A 21,959-nucleotide genomic window follows, 5' to 3' on the forward strand; every position below is an offset into this window, starting at 1 on the left:
ATCCATGTGTGCCATGTAGGCGAGCACATGAATTGTGCTTCTTTAGCTTAAATCTTGACCCTCTGATTAAATCTAACGGTCCTAGTAAATTAAGCTTTTACCATTATTTAATATATATAGATATATATATATATATATAACTTTTTTTTATTTCTGATTTATCTTAACCGTTCGATCAAATGATCGGACGACCCGAATTAAATAGGACATTTTCATCTTTTCCCAAAATTGTACAACCCCTACGCCGTCCTGTACTCTTCTTTTCTGAAATCACGCTCTTCCTCTTCTTTTTCTAGAAAGAAGACGTCTCCCCCCGTACTCTTTCTCCTTCCCCAGAATTTTTTCCTTTCCCAGACGCGTTTTCCTCCTTCCCCATGGCCGCTCCTCACCTCTCTCATTGCCTCAGTCAGAAAACAACTATGGACTGCCGGAAAATGTTAATTTTCGGTGGTTCCTTGCTCTATGCCCCCATCAGTCACTCAACCCCTTTCAAATCCGTCTGAAAAAGGAAACTCTTGGAAGAAACTTTCTTCCCCTTCATCATTATTCCTTCAGATTTGGCTTTCCTAGAATTCAAAAAAAATCAAATTCTTGAGGCCAAATGGAGGTTACGATTTGTCTATAAAAGGAGCCATTTGGTTCCATTCGAAGTGAGGAGGGGATAGAAAAAGAGAGCAAGGAATCAAGAAAACGGATAGGAACGAGATCGGAGAACAAATAGAAAAGAGGGAGAAGACATACTTCAAGCATTAGGTTTCATAAAATTTCTATATTCTTTCATCCTTTCGTTTTTGGTTTTGAATTCGAGTTCGAGGAATTTAGAAGTTAGAATCTTTGACGTCTAAGCTCTAGTTTACTGCTCAACACAAGGTAAAATATTCTCCCTATTGTACGCTTATTTAGATTCTAAGTGTTATGTTGTAAATCTAATTTTGTTGAGCTCTTTTGGCCTCACTCTTGTTCTTCTTTATTTCGACCTCCATATTTTTGGTGGAAAGTCTGTGTTTTTGGTTGAATACGAGTCTTCAAAAAAATTATTTTTGTTCGAACATGCTTACTGATTGTGATGGCATAATTTGGTCAAGTCTATGCTATTGATTTACCTAAAATCTTGAGAGAATTTTTCCTCTACTATTTGCCAGCCGATATGGAAAATCTAGTCCCATTACAGTCAAGTGTTTTCTCATTTTTGGGTCAGCTGTGCGGCTCATTGTTAGCTCAAAATATCTATGAAAACTGGAAGATATCAAAATTGGATTCTTCCTTGTATTGCATACATGGCTAGAATCTTTTCATTAATTATTTTAAATGATAACTTTGTTCAAAAATCACAATTTACTCTTTTGTGAAGTCTTATTTTTGTAATCTAGTTGTTAATTGGTTGATTTGCTTGAACATAGTGTCATTAATATTTCAATATCTCCAATCAATTTGCTTTGTCCTCTGATTACCGTATTAGCAATAGTATATCACAAGCATTTGCATGGTTTAGTTGGTGGTAGTATCAGCTTAAGGAAATGGTAGTTGTTGACCGCTATCTCTTGCCATGTTATATTTTGGTCTCTGAATTCCTATGAGAAAGCATCAGATTCTTTATAACTATGTCATTTTACATAATCTAGGTGTAGGCATCTTCACATAGTTAGTAGTAAGTCACAAAAAAAATACAAACAGTAGGTTTGTTGGATAGCTAAATGTCTACAACTTTATTGTTTATGGTGTAAGGAAGTTGTTTTCTATATATATATATATATATATATTAACTCCAAACGTCTTCATCCCCCTTTATTTATATATTTTTGCTTCAATACGAAATTTAAATATATGAGAAACTCAAATTGTGTGTTAATTTGTTATTTCCATTCGGCGGTAAGTTAAGTGGATCATTGGTGATCATTTAAGCCTTAAACTTGTTTATTTAGTTAAAGTTACTTCCTTTAGGTTCTTTTTTTTTGAAGTAGAGTTTTTTTATTGAATAGGTTCCAGACCCTTGTAATTTAAATATTAAGAAATAAAAGTTTAGATGCTTTCTTCTCAATAATGGCAGGTTGTATACATGTGTTTTCTTTCTTTTTTTTCTTTTTTTAAAAAGGGTCATTTTATTTAGGTCGTTATGTCTTGGTTGTAGATTGTTCGTATAACCACTATTACTTAGTATTAACTCTTATGTCTCGCTTCACTTTGGTCACAAGTTTTTCCATTCATTAGAGTATGATCACATTAGTAGGTCGGGGCTCATAAATATTTTTAAAATAGCAAACTATTTCTCTTTAATAGTTCGTGTTATTGTTTACTTATTAAAGGTGAATGGTTAGTTAAATTTTGTGGAGTTTAGTCGTCCTTATTTGCTAAATCTATATTGATTTCTTTACCTCTTACAGCAACAAATCTAATCCTTTTGTTTTTCTTTTTCTCATGTACAACCGGAGAGCTGGAGTTTCTACTTTGAAACTCGTTATTGGCCTAAAATATTAGGCCAACAGCAATTAGGATCATCGCGATGCTTGGAGTCTTGCAAATTAGGAGTCTAATATTTTTGTTGCCTTTCTTTCGTTGTCCGAATTATGTTATTTTGGCTAACCTTTACTCACAAGTTTGATATATTGCTTGTCTTTCATTTTGAAGCTTATTTTACGCGAACTAATATTATTTGTTTTATGAAATTAGTTGAGACACCTTTAGAACAAATGATACAAAGATATTTTCTTTTCAAAAAAATGTGTTAGCATTTTTACTTATAACATTCTTTTAGGCTTCTTAAGTTGAAAAAGAAGGGCTTGAATTTGAAATTAGTTTATTTAAAAAATAATAATCACCTTTAATGATATATAAGGCTAAAATAATCACCCTTTCAAAATATATATTCTTTTGACATCACCCCTTTTATGAAAAATTATATACTATTATTACTATCTCTATTTTTACAAATCATATATTGCTAGAATATTTTTATCTTTTAACATGCTATTTCAAAATTTTAGATATGCCAACGGATTCCGAATACAAGGTATATACATGTACATGTCATACACATAAAGGTATATATTCTATATTTTCTCTACATAATCTATTATATTTTTATCTACTATCCCGAATGTTATTTATTTATTTTTATAAATTTATTCCTACACTTTACACATATTATTTTACTAAATCTAACCTATCGTTAACTTATCCCTACATGTGAATAAAATAATAAACCTTCACATGTTTTAAACAACTTACATGTATATACTATACTTTATAATAAACATAATTTTAGATCACAAACTCTATCTAATATTTTAACATTTAGTATCATTGTTATTTATTTATTTTAAATTTTTTAGGAAATACTATTTTTATCCAAATTACATATTACATATTACTACATATTTACACTCCACTACTATTTTATTTTATTTTTCACGTCTTAATGAAATGACATATTTTCATAAATCAACATCTATATATTTCTTAGGATAACTTTACTATGATACACCTATATTTTTTTAACACATAAAAATTAACATACTTTTAAGTACATCTATTTTTTTATTTATTTATTTATTTTTACATGATTAAATACTACTATTAAATCTATTTTATAAGGCATATATATGTCGTATCTTGTATTTTATTCTTTTCTTAAACTAACCAATTAACTTATCATTGATTTTTTAAAGCAAATAAATAAATAAGTTTTCCTAATCATATTTTCCTAAATTGAGTTTAAGGACTATCTTCGGATAGGCTCTGAGGGATGCTTAACACCTTCCCCTCGAGTAACCAAAACTCTTACTCAGAATCTCACTGGTTTCGCAAATCAAATAGAGTTTACATTTATATAAAAAATGTTTTCCTAATATTTTCCTTAAAATTTAGGTGGCGACTCTAAAATGAAACAAAACAATTTTTCCAAAATATCAGAGTGTCAGCCACATTATGTTGTGAACTGTTTCGGCCTGGTTAAAAATAAGGTGTGACAGTCATGTGACTCCAGAGGAGCTTGAGAAAAGCCCATGAGTGAGTAAGTGTTCAGTTTCAGAGAAATGCACCCATATTCATATTAATCGTACATTTGAGCTAAAAGCGAGTTGTACTCTCTTCCCTAAGCCTTGTTTTAGCTGAGATCCTTATGAGGAAGTATGTTTAGAGGTTGGGTAGTACTTTCACCCGAAAAGGTAGCATGAGTAACGAGATCATGAGCAGTAGTAGTGAAAGAGCCTAGAGTTAGAGGAAAGTATGCAGAGGTTTAGTAATCCAAGAAAGGGAGATAGTGATGAGGCAGGCTGTGCTATTATAGTCATGCACCCAGTAAGAGTTTCTAGTCAAGATGAGATAGATTATATATATTTTTAACTAGAATAGAATTGATGCCAATGTGCCATCGTGTTAGAGGAGGCAAAATATATGTGTTGAATAGAAGCACAAAGTATTCATGAAGGGGTAGATCTAAGCTAGGCTTATGATTTGTTTGAAAGGGCCATGAGGTTTAGAATGTTATAGAAATGATTAAGTAATGAGGTATAGTATAGTAGGTGAGCAATCGTATTGATATTCAGGTTTAGTAATGAACATTGAGCTTGAATTTGAGATAAGTTTCATGAACAACAGAATGGCAACATGTGGGTGATGATGTTAGTCTTGAGATTTGATCTGGTAGACTTGACATAGAGTAGGTGAGGAATTGAGTTGTTAGCTACAATAAATGTGAGTAGTACAAGTAAGAGATCCTAACCTTTAGATAAGGGTAGTGAAGTGTGGCTAAGTCACAAGAGTAACAAGAGCATTAAGAGGTGTACTAAGATGGTGTGTAATCAGAAGAGGTCAAGAGAACACCTTAGAAAGAGGTCTTAGTACCTTCTTATGGAGAGTTCGGTAGTCATGACATAAGCTTCTCCCGAGTGTTAGAGTAAATGAGGATGTACACCAGTTAGAGATGATGGAATAGCTCCATGGCTTTCAAGTGTCAGCTTTAGACCTAAGGGGGAGATGACAAGATGACAAATCAAGTCAAGTGTTTGAGAATAAGATAGTGATGAGTTCCAAAGTGTATGAGAGATATTTTTTCAGAGGTCTTTTTCGTAATTAAGTGATGTTAGAAAGAGAAGGTTAATGATCATATCGTGATAATAATGGTGTGATAATTCCGTCTAAGATTATAAATGAGGAGGATGAGGTTTTACTATGAGAAATAGTTAAATGAGAACCCTTAGTTGGTTCCGAAGGAGTTGGTTAGTAGGAGTTCATAGAGTTGTTAAAGTACTAAGCTTGAATGTGGAGTTGTTAAATATTAGGTGGTTCTTCATATGAGCCCAATGTGGTAGTAAAGAAGAAGAGTAATAGTTTTGGGATGAGATTCCCTATAGAGAGGTATAGAACCTGAACCTAAGGATTTTGGTTAAGCTTGAATATATTAAGAGCATACCATTAGACTCAGACCTTAGTAAGACTAACCCCTTTCCATACCCAGTCCAGCCCTCATTCGAGGATGAATGATCCCAAGGGTGAGATATTGTAACACCCCAGAAAAGTTTTTGAGCTAAGACTCTAACCATTGTTTGTTATGAGTAAGATTTTACAAAGGAATTTAAATTTTCTTGAGTGTTAAGGTCACTAGATCTAGAACCTTCAGTTCTAAGAAGAAATAAAGAGAGTTCATTCAAGTCATTCCTAAGTTCCTTTAAGTTTTGGGTCAACTTTAAATGACCATAAACTTCAGTACATGATTAGTTAGGTGGGCTACAAGATATCAAATGAAAGGTCTTGGAATCCTCTTTCCAATGCCACCGAGTTTGCTAAATTTCAAGCTTGTATGAGAGAGATATGCCCGTTTGAAGTCGGGTGTCCTAATAAGGAAAGTTACCCAAAAATAGTAAGGGGTATTTTGGTCTTTTTCTTACACAATCAGATTTAATTCATTTTTAGTAAGTTTTTATGAGTCTAATTCTATTAGGTTTAGTTTTATAATCCTAATATAAGCCTAGGGTTTTAGTTGAGAATTCAAGAAGAGAAAAGAGGAGAAAAGAGTAAAGGATCAAGGCGTTCGTCGAGGTTCTTGAGTTTGTTCCAGATTTTTGCCATGGGTTTGATCCCTAAGAGGTATGTAAGCTTCCATAGTGTTGGGTTTGTTCACCCACACACCAATCATGTTAATTTCAGCGTTAAATTCGTTCTAGAAAGATGAAGAATTGATGTTCTTGAATTGTGTCCTTGAAATTGGCATTCGTTCTTGAGTTAAGATGAGGTTGATGAGTTCTTGAGGAAATCGAGTCGATTTTAGAGTTGTGTTTGATTATATTCTTGTGTACATGTATTGGATATCTGAATCTAAAGAGAAACTGAGAAAAATAATCGAATTTAGGTGAATTGGAGTTAGAAAACGAGGGAGAAAAAGTTGGGGAGAAAACATGTACCATGTCCGCAGCGCGGACCTGTTCCTTAAAAGTGAACTTTCTGTCTACGCATCGCAGAGAGATCACGGGCCCCACTGTTTCAAAATTAATTCGCAACCATATATTAAAATGCATCTCCGCGTCATGGACTTGCTCCCCGGACAATGTTTTTCGACCGTTTCTCATGATTAACTATCTAAAATAATTTTAATCATCACTATATCCTTCCTACCACAAATCATACCTTGAATTCATAATTTAAATTCAACGTAGAGCTAAGAGTTAAGTCTTGAGAGTTCTTTCAAACATTTTTGAGAAACTCCCTTCGAGCCCTTTTGAGGAGTCTTCTACAAACTTCACTAACTTGTTTCAAGACTCGAGCAAGTGAGTATGAGAATGAGGAGAATGTATTCATGATCCTTTTTTATCATCACAAGATCCTTCATATCATAAACTATAACTCTTGAATTCATAATTCATTATTCACATTTAAGAGAGAGTTAAGAGTAGAGTTCAAGAACGTCTTTGAGTTCAATTGTGAATCCTTTGAGATCAACTATCGATTTGAACTAAGTTTTGAGGAAGTAAGTATGAGAATGAGAAGTGTCGTTTATACAAGTTCCATGTTGTTATGTAGACCCTTGAGTCGAGTTGTTCGTGCCCATATAAATCTTGAGTATTGAGTTTCTAACCCTTTTGGGATTATATTCCTAATCATGGGACTATTAGATGTTACCCATGAAGTCCTTGAATTGAGTTATTCATGCTCATAGTTTCGCATGAACCTTCCGAGTTGAGAACTCTTGAAATGAGTAGTATTATTGAAGTTCTTGAGTTCCAAGTATTGAGTTCTATCTATGTTTATTGAAAACCTTGAATTGAGTTGTTCACGTCCATAATTCGGCATGAACCCTATTTTAAGAAGTCTTTTACAAATGCTTTAAAACTTGTTTTAAGACTTGAGAATTGAGTTGTGTAAGAGTAAAAGTGAAGTTCATTTTCTTCAAAAGATTATATGGGAACTAAGTATTCCCAAAGTGTAAAAGTTTTCACACCTAAACAAGAGAGGAAACACCGATTTCCAAGAGAGCTTCTGAGCTAGTTTTTGAGTAATTGTCTCAAACCATAGAAAGAGTTATGTTTTTAAACATATGATCTAGTTACATTTTGGGAGTAGTATTGAGCACCGATTTGTGGACAAGTTGAGTTCAGATAATTCAAGGTCCCCACAAATCGTGTAGCCATTATGGCTAGAAAAAGGTCATACTTTTTAGATGAATCCTTAGTGCTTTTTAGCATAGACTAGTGGATCCACTTAGTAGTTAGGTTCTATACCCTTGACAAGATATAGGACGGTCTTGGCAACGTGAGGCAAAGTGTTGTATCATCACAAAGTCATAGTGATGGTTGTTGGTTAGAGAAACTCCCACATAGATATTTTGTATTCTTATATACATATAGTTTATTTTGTATTTTCATATACAAACAAAGTATATATTATATCCTTGCATACAAACTGAGTTACTATTGAATTTTTCAATACTTTGAGTTGGTTTCTACTGTTTTAAAAGTTTTCCATATATTGCATTTGTAATGGTGCTTTATATTGAGTTGAGTAGCCAGAGTTGAGTATCCCGAGTTGAGTACCCAGAATCGAGTATCTTATAATTGAGTTGAGCCTTATTTCACTGAAGTTGAATATCCTATTGTTGAGTTGAGCCATATTTCACTGAGTTGAATATCTTATCATTGAGTTGAGCCCTATTTTCTCTGATTTGAGTTGAGTTATGTTTCTTTGAGTTGAGAGAGTTGAAAAGAGGTAAGTATGTTTCTATCCCACCAGTTCAAGCTTATGTTATGCTTTATAATTCCATTTACATGCTCGTATATTCCATGTACTGAGCATTTGGCCTGCATCGTTTCATGATGCAGATACATGTTTTTAGGATCATCAACTGGTACTTCATTGATACCGCATGCAGTTCGAGTTAGCTATGTTGAGCCTTTTTCTTTCGGAGGGTTCCACATGTACTTTCAATTATATTAGTTGTTAGGATGCCGTGGGTCTTGTCCTGACTTCCATCTTTGTCAGTTAGAGGCTCCATAGATAGACAGTAGAGTTACAGAAGTCTGTTCATTTATTTTGTTAAATGTTTTGAAGACCTAAGTTGCCTATTATTAGGCGAGTTAAATATATTATTTCTATTCAGAGTTAATCAGTTGATTTGAAGATTTGTAATTGAGTTCAATAATTTTTATTCAGTTTTTAAGCCTTGTATGCTTTAGTTAGTCCTCCGCTTATAGTCAGCTAGGATGAGGGTTTGCTTGGGGCAGCAATGGTTATCAAGTGTCGGCCACGTCCAAGGTGTAGGCTCGGGTCGCGACATAATATAGGCCTAGGGTTTTAGTTGAGAGTTCAAGAAAATAAAAGATGAGAAAAAAGGGAAAGAATCAAGGCGTTCGTCGAGGTTCTTGATGTTTTGTTGCGGATTTACACTATGGGTTTGATCCCTAAGAGGTATGTGATGAGTCTGAGATTTGAACTCATTTAGAGCTTTATTTGTATAGGTTTAGTATCCTCAAATGCTCATTTTGTGCCAATAACTGATGTAAAATCCTTGATTTTCAGGATATGAATAAGGAGCAAAGCAAGGACACAAAGTTGCAAAAAGGAACAAAGCGAGCTGAAAGAAGGAAGAAAAGAGAGCATGGTCATCGCCAAGTCCATTTGGCGAGTCACCGAGTGGCCATTTGACCGCCTAGAGTTCCATTGTGCCAAGCCTTGAAGGATGCTGAAGGTCAAGGCAAAAAGGCGATGGAATTAACCAATGGGCAGATCGTCGAGTGGATCGGTGAGCCTGACTTACTTCGCCGAGTGACTCTTCTCAATACATTTTTGGCGACTATAAATACGTTTTTGAACATTTAGTTTATTACCTTACACTATCTATCTTTTGAATCAGATTATTATTTATATCAAATTCTGAGAAAGTTTTCTCTAAGTTTTCCTTAGGTTTGAAGAATTGAAGCTTTTCACTTTTGAGAAATTGGAAGTGGGTCTTTGAGATTCTTCAATTTGGACCTTTGTAAAGATGAAATCAATCTTACCCAGTTGATGGAAACTCAATTTGGTAACAATTTTTATCTTTTTATGATGTCTAGCTAAAACCCCAATTCTTGGGGTGTGATTATGTGATTATGTGATTATGGGCTGATTTAGTTTATGGGTATTGCTAATTGTTAGTTTAAATGTTGTTTAGAAATGATTTCAATCATTTATTATGGGTTAATTTAAGAATTGTAGTTGCAAATGTGATTCTACCCCTGTGTTTTTGGCTTGCTCGAGAGAGAGCTTTTAAAACTAAGATTATCGATTGATGGTCAGTGGGTATTGGGTTGTCATGGGTTCAGCTCGAGAGAGTGAATCCTAAACCCTTTTCCACACATACAGCTCGAGAGAGTGAATGGACTAAGGCATAGGAGGTTCTTACTTTGCATGCTTGTCAATGTTCGAGAGAAATCGACTTGATTCGGGGTAAATTGTTCGAGAGAAATTTTACCTCCTCTATAGTCTAGCTTAATCACTAATATACACCTATTTTCTAACAGTTGCAATTACCTATTTATATATATTAGCCTATAATCGAATCGCATCCCAAGAACCCGTCTCATTATTGTTATTTTTGTATTGTTTTGTTGTTGTTGTTGTAGTTGATAATTAAAACCAAAACCCCCTAATTTGACATTCGTGTCATCCCCTGATTTGAATTATGTTTTTATTCGATCATATCTATTCCTATGATTGATTTGAATATGTTCACACTTTACTATTGAATCTTAAATACATATCGCTCCTTATGGGATTCAACTCCAACTCATTTAGTTGGGTTATTTACTGACTAACGATCGTTGAAACTTAGAATTGGATGAAGTGTCTTTGATAGCGTTATTCAATCAAAATGGTGTCGCTGCCGGGGAGTGGTGTTGGTTAAGATTCTTTGGTTAAGTTGAATTTTGTTCTTGTTAGTTATGGTTGAATCTACTTACTTTTAATTTTGGTTTGTGTGTTGCTTGTTTAGAACAGAAAAAAAGAGCATGTTTGTAGCAATGGTGACCCAATGAACCACCCTCCGTTGAGATTGATGATTCTCAGGGATAACATCCTAACTTTCAATCAATTGGAAGGTGAGACTATCCATGAGTTATGGCCAAAATTTAAGGAACTATTGCAGTAGTGCCCAACTCATGGAATTCCAGATAAGATGCTACTGGAATCTTTCTATAGAGGTCTTGGTCCTGAGAACAGAGGAGTGGCCGACCAAATTTATTCGGGTGGTCTCACACAACTACCCTATGCAATAGCAATCCAACTCCTTGATCATATGGCCAAGACCAACAACAAGACTGAGAAGGACCAGATCATGGCCAAACAAATTATGGAATTGGAGGTACCGTACAAAAAGAAATATTGGTACACTCCCCCTCACGAGCGTATAAATCCCAAGGAGTACGAGGGTGGACAAATACAAGAGATACTCTCATTCATTCTCCACAAAATTGAAGAACACGACCGACTGAGTGTTGAATAAGATTAAATAGAATGCCTCACTGCTGAATCATATTACTGCCTCTCATTCAATGTCGATTCAGCTATTGGAGACCCAAATGGGTCATGTGTTGTCTCGTTTATACCCCATGAATCAAAATTGAGTGGGGACTTGCGTCGTGTCATAACGTTAACTAAGGTTCTTTTTCGAAGGCAACCTAAGTTTCTATTTCTTTAGTTTTGTTTTTGGAATAATCGTGTGTTGATTTTGCATGTAAAAAAGTGGAATGTGTTTGAAAATTGCAGGTTGGCGAGTAAAAGTGTCCAGTCGGTGACTCGCCGAAGAGGTCGGCAAGCCCGACTTGGACTGCTATTGGACTCAAGAAATTCTAAGGTTGGAGTCTGTAAAACTGGGCGAGCTCAAGAACAAATCGGCGTGTCGCCGAACAGATCGGCGAACGCAATTTAGTCTGTTGTTTGGACCCCCACATTAACTGAAGGTCTTGTAAAACTTGCGAGGTAAGTACCCACTCGGCGTGTCGCCGAGTGGTTCGGCGAGCAAAATTAATGTCACCGAAAGGGCGAGAACTAGGCAGTTGTAAAGGCCAAAGGTTTAAACTTTCAAATTCTTTCACATTCCCTCACTTTTTAACTTCCCAAACTCACACCCATACTATATTTTTCTATAGTTTCTCATTATTACGGCTCGTTAGTCGTTGATTGTTTGTTCGAAGTTGGATTCTTTGCCGCCTAGCTTTTCAAATCTCATATTCGGCATAAAAGGTTGGTTTTCCGAACCCAAACTCATATTTAGTAGTTTTACTCATTTGCAATTGTTTTGATCTTAGTGATGTGTACTGGGCCTCTCTGAATCTTTGTTTGTTTGCTTGATTGCCCGCTTTAATTTTGAAATCTTGCCTAAATTGCCTATATTGTTGATTTCTCGAATTTCGTGCTTTAAAATTCATCTAAATTGTTGGGTTGTGCTTAAATGTTGTTGGGTCTAGTCGGGTGAAGTCTGATTAGCCCATAATTATGCTAAATGACGTATTTTGCCCGATGATGGAGCGTTTGATATCTTTCTAAGGGCATAAGTCGTCACATGGCCAATTTTGGCCAAACTGGGAGAAGTCTGAGTACCCCGGTGGAATGGGTCTAAGTTTAATTGAATGAGTGCATGGTTTGATTTTGTTTTCGGGAGCTACGGGGTTGATTTTGGAAGTCGGGGTAGATAGTAGGCACGTTGGGTAGTTTGGTGAGCTGGGTTGAACTCGCTAAACCACTCGGCGGTTCGCCGAATCCCACTTGATTGCCTTTAATTTCATGCTAATTTTTAGTTTTGGTTTTGTAACTTTCGGCAAGAAGCCTTAGTTCGCCGAATGCACTCGGCGACTCGCCAATAGTCTTCTTTGATCTCCCTTTCTGCGCCCCTAACCCTTAAAATACACTGTAACTTTCGGCGGGCTTGTCTTTTCTCGCCAAATGCTATCGGCAATTAGCCGAAAGGACCTTTCCATCGCTGACATGCCAATCTTTTTTGAAATTTTTAAGCCAATCCTTTCGGCGAGCCCGATCTGGCTCGCCAAAGTGATTCGGTGACTCATCGATCGATTCGGCGAGTGTCTGCAACTATTTTTCTACAAATTTTCTTGAACTGTTCGTAACTTTCGATGATGTTTTTGCAGACATGGCAAGAACCAACCTCAACATGTCACCCTGTAAAAGAGCAAGGGGAATAGTGATAAATTAAGGGGCAACCAATCCCTCTAAAATGGAAAGACGGCACCTCCTATGGGAGGCAAGGGCAAAGGCAAGAAGCCAACATCTTAGGTTCTGGAGCACAACTCCGACAGCGAGGAAGATTCATTTGACTCCCAAGCTACATTATCTGAGTCGAAGGATGACCAGCCACTACAGTCCCGGCGGGCGGAGATTCGTGCTAGGTATTGCCCAGACTCACCAAAGGTTCCAGCAGCCACCCCTCCTACAACTGATATTGTGTCAGCTCTGGCACCGACTGTGGCCCCAATTCCCTAGTACAGGTCCCTCCTCCCAAGCTACTCAATAGATTAAAAGCTGATGGGTTGCGGACTATTCTTGAGGAGAAGCTGATTTCCACAGAGGGCCTAGATGGAAAATACTCCAGGGTGAGCGAGACTCTCCATTACCATCGCTTTGAGTAGTTTAGAAGACCCCGAGGCCCATACATCCTTACATGGGTTCGGGAGTTTTACTCGTCATATGGTGACCTAGTCCCAAAAGGCAATAAAAAAGCCAGTACTTTCAGACTGGTGGGGTTCATCATGGTACTGGGGACAATAGTGCACTATAGTAGTGATCATATCAATGCGGTATTTGATAGAGGGTCAGTCTTTGACTACCCAAATTTGGCTACCACTACGACACCCTTGGATGAGCTCAAGGGCTGGCTAGCTCCCTTTATCTCTGACACAACCCCAAGGTGGATTGAGGCTGGAGTTTCGATCAAGAAGAAGGACTTGAATATAGTTGCACGATATTGGTTTGGATTCATCAGCAGCTCCATTATGCCATCCCAGAATGAATTTCCGTCATGCTAAAACAGCCTGCCTTAGGTCGAACATATCCAGAAAGAGCATTGACATAGGACTCATCATAGAGCAGGAGATGGCCATGAGGGCCAAGCAAAGATAGACGTCCCTTTCATTCCCGGTGTTGATTACAGAGCTGTGTCGGTGTTCTGGAGTTCCTCGTGATGAGACGAGAGATATTGAGGTCACTCCCACATCCTCCACAGACATCCGGCGTATAGAGGTCTAGTACACTCGAGAGGGGGCATACAGGATGAGAGCAGCCCCGATAGATGCATCCCCAGAGATAGATATTAACTCTATAACTGTAGAGGCACCTTTGCCTACTCCGGCCTCCGGGCCTTCAGGTACTTTCACTTCCTCCCAGACTCCTGGTACTTCTACTGCTTCCCAGCCGACCAAGATCACTCAAGCCATGCTCCTAAAGATGAGACACTTAGCACATTCTGCGGATGTGAGCGCTACTCGATTGGAGGCTGCGGTATCATGGATGATTGAGAGTGTTATCCTAGTTGTATTGACTCCCCTACAAGCATCTATTGACACTTTCACAGTGAGAGTTGAGACTTGTGAGAGTAGACAGGGGGAGACTTCTGAGGTGACGGCTTTGAAAGTCGAGGTTGTAGATCTGAGGAAGGATGTTGACTACTTGAAGTCCACTGACTTCACTTCATTATTGGAGGCAGCAGATGGTATGGATGCCTCGGCCAGTTCTGAGATTCCTCCAGTCACCACCGGAGATGTGCCGATGGATGATGTGGCAGCTAATGAGTCGGAGGCAGAGACCGACGAGGAGCAGATTGAGGTGAGAGAGGAGAGCATCTATAGAGACCTACCAGATCTGGAGGAAACAATTGTTCAGTCAGTGATTCAGACATCGCTGATAGAGATGTCCATGGCAGGCCCTAGTGGTTTAAGTGTTGCTGCTGCTACACTGGACACTAATGTCCCGACAGATGGAGCGAATGTGTAGACAAGATATTTCTTTACCTCCTTCTCTGTCATTTTTATTCTTTTTTAGTGTTTGTATTGCATTTAAGGACAAATTAATTTTTGTTTGTGGTGGGGTGAGGTATTTCCATACCTACCTCTTGTGATTATGAATTTTTTTTATATATTGGGTTTTGTGTTGTAAATTGTGTTTTGGCACTGTTTTGTAGATATTTGAGCTTGTGACTCCTTGTTTTAATTGCAAATGGTTTTTGGATCCTTCTGAAAATTTTGCCCCTTTTGATTGTGTTTGAATGTGGCTGTTCTTGTGCAAATTTGAGTTTCGGTCATGATCAATACCGATGACTTGAATAGTGCTCTTAATCGAACAAAAAATGAATGTGCGGCTACGATGAGGCCAAATGAAGTTGCATAGACAATATGTGAACTTTTTGCATCTCGTTGTGACTAGCTGATTATTGAATTGAATCTCTTGTAATGAACATTGCACACTAGAGAAAGTGTGGAGTCTTGTTTGATATTTGTGCCAATGCCTTCTGTGATGAGCTTACCATGAACCATGTGTGATAAGACCTAGAATTTGCCCGTTGGTCCGGTTGACTAAGTGATGCAAGCTCTTGAAATGATCTTAGGCAACAATTTTAAAGAGTGAAATAATTTGACATTATACCTCTTTTGTAGCCTACCTTGTGAGTGTGTGTGCTTTGCTTGAACACCCTTTGAGCCTTACCCTTTTCTTGGACAAAACTTGAGCAAATGAGACCTCTCTTTATCTCTTCACCCATAATCCTCATGAATTGTGGTTTGTGTGAATAGCCAACTTAGGCCAAAGTTGGGGGTATGGTGAAAAGAGAAGGTAAATCGAGAAGTGCAAAGAAGTCTCCCTTGACCCATGGTTTTGAGAAAGATGGAACCCCTCCATAGAAAAAAGAGAAAAATAAAAGAAGAATGAAAAAGAAAAAGAATGCAAAAGTTGTGGAAAAAAGTTGTAAAAGTTACCAAAGAAATTGGGTGTCCGATATTCCATGGAAAGTGAATAATGGGGTGAATTGTGAGCATGAATGAGAATGATGAAGAGAAGGAAAGAAAGTGTTGTTCTTACCACATTTCATGAGGATAGCAGCCATTGAACCTAAATGACCACACCTTTACACTCAGCCCCGTTATAAGCCTTGAAAAGACCTTTCTGATCTTGAGTGAGCTGAAACAAGTGTTGATTGGAAAATAAGGGCAAACCTATAGGTGAAGTCATGCATGTGTTCATCTTTGTGAGTGTGAGAGTTGTTTGTGCTTCCGAAACTATAAAGTGTTGAACAATTGTGTGAATATGGAATCATTCTTTGTGTGAGGGCATTTGAGTACCTTTGTTGAGCTTGAACTTGCATTTGAAGCAAGTATTGTGAACTTGAGAATCTTTGATAATGGTGAGTCACAACTTGAATCTTTGAGCGCACAATTGATCCTTGCATGAGTAAGTTGAGTCTTGTTGTGTGCATTCATGATTGAGTCTTGTTTAGCACTATTTAAGACATCCTTTTTGAACTGCTGAACTTGAGTTTTACTTGAGGACAAGCAAAAGTTTAAGTTGGGGTGTTGATGAGTTCGAGATTTGAACTCATTTAGGGCTTTATTTGTATAGGTTTAGAGTCCTCAAATGCTCATTTTGTGCCAATAACTGATGTATAATCCTTGATTTTTAGGATTATGGGTTAAGGAGCAAAGCAAGGACACTAAGTTGCAAAAAGGAACAAAGCGAGCTGAAAGAAGGAAGAAAAGAGAGTCTGGTGATCGCCAAGTCCATTTGGTGAGTCGCCGAGTTGCCATTTGACCGCCTAAAGTTCCAGTGTACCAAGCCTTGAAGGAAAAAACCAAGTTGGCGAGAGAAAGGAGCAGTGGCTAGATCGTCGAGTAGTTCCGCGCTGCAGAGTTAGATCGCCAAAGTTACAGACCAGGAGGATGCTAAAGGCCAAGGAAAAAAGGCGATGGAATTGACCAAAGGGTGGATCACTGAGTGGATCAGCGAGCTTGACTTACTTCACCGAGTGACTCTTCGCAACACATATTTGGCGACTATAAATACGTTTTTGAACATTTAGTTTATTACCTTACATTATATATCTTTTGAATCAGATTATTATTCATATCGAATTCTGAGTATTGAGACAGTTTTCTCTAAATTTTCCTTAGCTTTGAAGAATTGAAATTTTTCACTTTTGAGAAATTGGAAGTGGGTCTTTGATATTGTTCAATTTGGACCTTTGTAAAGACGAAATCAATCTTACCCAGTTGATGGAAACTCAATTTGGTAACAATTTTTATCTTTTTATGATGTCTAGCTAAAACCCTAATTCTTAGGGTGTGATTATGTGATTATGTGATTATGGGCTGATTTAGTTTATGGGTATTGCTAATTATTAGTTTAGAAGTGATTTCAATTATTTATTGTGGGTTAATTTAAGAATTGTAGTTGCAAATACGATTCTACCCTTGTGTTTTTGGCTTGCTCGAGAGAGAGGTTTCAAAACTAAGATTATTGACTGATGGTCAGTGGGTATTGGGTTGTCATGGGTTCAGCTCGAGAGAGTGAATCATAAACCCTTTTCCACACATTCAGCTCGAGAGAGTGAATGGACTAAGGCGTAGGTTGTTCTTACTTTGCATGCTTGTCGATGTTCGAGAGAAATCGACTTGATTCGGGGTTAAATTTTGAGAGAAAGTTTACCTCCTCTATAGTCTAGCTTAATCACTAATATACAGCTATTTTCTAACAGTTGCAATTACCCATATATCTATATTAGCCTATAATCAAATCACATCCCAAGAACTCGTCTCATTATTGTTATTTTCGTATTGTTTTGCTTCTACTGTAGTTGATAATTAAAATCAAAACCCCATGATTTTACATTCGTGTCATCCCTGTATTTGAATTGTGTTTTTATTCTATCATATCTATTCCTATGACTAATTTGAATATGTTCACACTTTACTATTGAATCTTAAACATGTACCGCTCCTTGTGGGATTCAACCCCAACTCATTTAGTTAGGTTATCTACTGACTAACGATCGTTAACACTTAGAATTGGATGAAGTATCTTTGATAGCGTTATTCAATCAGTATGTAAGCTTCCATAGTGTTGACTTTGTTCACCCACATGCCAATCATGTTAATTTCAGCGTTAAATTCGTTCTAGAAAGTTGAAGGATTGATGTTCTTGAATTTTTTTCTTGAAATTGGCTTACGTTCTTGAGTTTAGATGAGATTGATGAATTCTTGAGGAAATCATGTCGATTTAGAGTTGTTTTTTATTAGATTCTTGTGTACATGTATTGGGTATCAGAATCTAAAGAGAAATTGAGAAAAATAATCGAATTTAGGCGAATCGGGGTTAGAAAATGAGGAAGAAAAATTCTGGCAGAAAACCTGTACCAGGTCCGCGTTGCGGATTTGTTCCTTCAAAGTGAACTTTCTCTCTCCGCATAGCGGAGAGATCGCGGACCCCACAGTTCAAAAATTATTTCTCAACCTAATATTAAAATGCATCTCCGCGTAGCGGACTTGCTTCCAAACAGTGAGTTCTTGATCGTTTCTCGTGCTTAACTATCTAAAAGCTCTCCTAATCATCATGATATCTTTACTAACCCAAATCATGACCTTGAATTCATAATTCAAATTCAAGGTAGATCTATGAGTTAAGTTTTGAGATTTCTTACGAACATTTTTTAGAAAGTCCCTTTGAGTCTTTTTGAGGAGTCTTCTACAATTTCTAATAACTTGTTTCAAGACTCAAGCAAGTGAGTATGAGAATGAGGAGAATGTATTCGTGATTCTACTTTTCCATCACGAGATCTTTCATATTATGAACCATAACTCGTGAATTCATAATTCACATTTAAGAGAGAGTTAAGAGTATAGTTCAAGAAAGTCTTTGAGTTAAATTATGGATCCTTTGAGATCAACTATCGATTTGACCTAAGTTTTGAGTAAGTAAGTATGAGAATGAGAAGAGTCGTATACATGAGTTCCATATCGCTATGTAGACCTTGAGTCGAGTCGTTCATGCCCATAAATTCTGCATGAACCTTATAAGTCGAGCAGTCTGGAGATAAGAAGTATCTTGAAGTCCTTGAGTTGAGTTGTTTATGCCCATAATTCCGCATGGACCCTCTTAGTTCAGCATTCTTGAAATGAGTAGTATCATTGAAGTTCTTGAGTTCCAAGTATTGTGTTTTGTCTATGGTTATTGAAAACCTTGAATTGAGTCGTTCACGTCCATAATTCGGCATGAACCCTATTTTAAGAAGTCTTTTACAAATGCTTTAAACTTGTTTTAAGACATGAGTATTGAGTTGAGTAAGACTAAAATTGAAGTTCATTTTCTTCAAAAGATTATAGGTGAAGTAAGTATTCCCAAAGAGTAAATGTTTTCACATTTAAACAAGAGAGGAAACACCGATTTCCAAGAGAGATTTTGAGCTAGATTTTGAGTAATTATCTCAAACCACAAAAAGAGTTATGTTTTCAAACATATGAGCTAGTTACATTTTAGGAGTAGTATTGAGCACCGTATTGGGGAAAAGTTGAGTTCAGATAATTCAAGGTCCCCATAAACCGTGTAGCCAGCATGGGTAGAAAAGGGTCATATTTTTTAGATGATTCCTTGGTGATTTTTATCATAGACTAGTGGATCCACTTAGTGAGTTAGGTTCTATACCTCCAGCAAGGTTTAGGACAGCCCTGGCAGCGTGAGGCAAGACGTTGTACCACCACTTAGCCCATAGTGATGGTTGACGGTTAGAGAAAGTACCACAGAGATATTTCGTATTCTTATATACACATAGTTTACTTTGTATTTTCATATACAAGCAAAGTTTATTTGGTATCCTTGCATACAAACTGAGTTTTTTTCTACTATTTTAAAAGCTTTCCATATATTGCATATGTATTTTTGATTTATATTGAGTTGAGTATCCAAAGTTGAGTACCCAGAGTCGAGTAGCTTATTATTGAGTTGAGCCTTATTTCACTTAGTTGAATATCTTATCATCGAGTTGAACTATGTTTCTTTGAGTTGAGTTGAGTTTAGTGAGTTGAAGAGAGGTAAGTATGTTTCCCTTTTATCAAGTTCAAGCTTATGTTATGCTTTAGAATTCCCCTTACATGCTCGTACATTCCACGTACTGAGCCATTTGGCCTGTATCATTTCATGATGCAGATACAGGTATTCAGGGTCATCAACAAGAGCTTCGTTGATACCACATGGAGTTCGAGTTAGCTATCGTGAGCCTCATTGCTTCCGGAGGGCTCCACTTTTACTTTCAGTTTTTTCAGTTGTTAGGATGTCGTGGGTCTTGTCCTAACTTCCATATTTGTCAGTTAGAGGCTTCATAGATAGGCAATAGAGTTTCAGAAGTCTGTTCATTTATTTTGTTAAATGTTTTAAAGACTTAATTTGCCTATTTTGTGGCGAGTTGAATTTATTATTTTATTTAGAGTTATTCATTTGAGTTAAAGCTTTGTATTTGACTTTCATGATTTTTTATTTTAGTTCTTAAGCTTTTGTATGCTTGAGTTAGTCTTCCGCTTGTAATCAGCCAGGATGAGGGTTTGCTTGGGGACCAGAAATGGTTCTTGAGTGTCGGCCACGTCCAGGGTGTAGGCTCGGGTAGTAACAAGTAAATGCAACCAAAATCTTTCAGCTTTATAAAGAAATATGTATGATTGATCAAGGGATTCAAAACATCTATGTTTACTTCTCTAAGTTAAATGATTTGTTGGATGAACTTGTGTCTATAATACCTTTTCCTGGATGTGAATGTGATAAGTCTAAGAATTTCACTGCTTATTTGCATCACCAGAAGTTTATGAAATTTTTAATGGGATTGAATGAGACTTATGCTCCACAAAGAAGTCAAATTCTTATGATGACACCCACCCCCCACTTTAGATCAAGCCTATTCCATGATGATCCAAGAAGAGATCCAAAGAGGAAGTAATGGAATCTTAGGAGCTTCACCTGTAAAAGGGGCTCACGGTTCTCTAATTGTGGCAAATACATCTAAAATGAGACCTAGAAGGAAGTCAAACTCAGAATTGAAGTGTGATTACCGCAAGTGAAAAGGCCACACCATAGAAACATGCTACAAATTGATTGAATATCCCCCAGGATTCAAGTTCAGCAATAATAGAAGAAAGGTTTTTTATGATCAACCATCAGCACACAATGTGATAAATGGGGAGGAGTTTATTTCAAGGACTGGTGATATGGCTCCTACGAATGGTGGTATGGGTTCTGTCTTTCAAGGTCTCAACAATGATCAGTATTTGCAGCTTGTATAAATGATGGAGGATCTGAAGAGGAAGGATAGATGGAAGGAGAATGAAAATTCACTAGTGGATGTAGCCAATATGGCAGGTATGGCTTCTACTAAGTCAGATTGTTGGATTATTGATTCTGGAGCCTCAAATCACATGACTTCTTCTTTGATTTTACTTATTAATCCTATTCCTTCATCTAAAGCTACCTATGTTCATCTTCCTACTGGGCGTAGCACTAAGATTACACATACATGATCCTATAGTTTATTACCCTCTAAAACTCTTCACAATGTTCTATGTATTCCTCAATTCCAAACAAATTTATTGTGGGTAGCTAGGTATACGATGGAGCTTAATAGTTCAGTACATTTATACCCTAATTTTTGCCTCTTTCAGGACCTCTCAAGTGGCAAGGTGAAGGAGATTGGTAGACAAGAGGATGGCATGTACATCCTCAATCCTTCAACACCTGCTAAAAGCTTTCCTTTCAAATGCATGACTACTGCAGTCTCTACATCTGTGTCACATCTATGGCATCAAAGACTAGGCCATGCTACCATTTCTGTTTTGAAAAAAATCCCTGTAATAAATAGTTTACTACATGATGTTGTCCATTGTCACTTTCTTGTTTGTCCCTTATCTAGGCAGACTAGGTTGCCTTTTCCTGTTAGTACTTCCAAAACTACAGCTATATTTGATCCTGTTCATGCTGACATTAGGGGACCTTACAGGTTCCCATTTGATTCAAATATTTTCTTATTCTTGTTGATGACTTTCCTAGAATAACTTGGATTTTTTTACTAAGGCTTAAGAGTGATGCATTTGTGATGCTTAAAGATTTTGTTCTTCTTGTTGAGAACCAGATTTCTACTACTGTTAAACTCTTAAGATCAGACAATGGTACTGAGTTCTTCAACACTTTATGCACTAATTTCTTAAAATCTAAGGGGATCCTTCACCAAAGTAGTTGTGTTTACACTCCACAACAAAATGGAGTTGTGGAGAGAAAACACAGGCATCTCCAAGAAGTAGCAAGGGCTATTAGAATTCAGGTTAATATACCTATCAATTTCTGGGGTGACTGTGTACTCTAAGCCACTTATATCATCAACAAACTTCCTAGCACTGTTATACATGGCATTTCACCTTATGAAATATTTCATGGTGCTCCACCTATTCTGTCTCACCTAAGGACTC

This window comes from Solanum verrucosum, unplaced genomic scaffold, assembly GCF_900185275.1.
Source record: "Solanum verrucosum unplaced genomic scaffold, falcon-dt-bn FXZP01000071.1, whole genome shotgun sequence".
NCBI classification, from domain to species: Eukaryota; Viridiplantae; Streptophyta; class Magnoliopsida; order Solanales; family Solanaceae; genus Solanum; species Solanum verrucosum.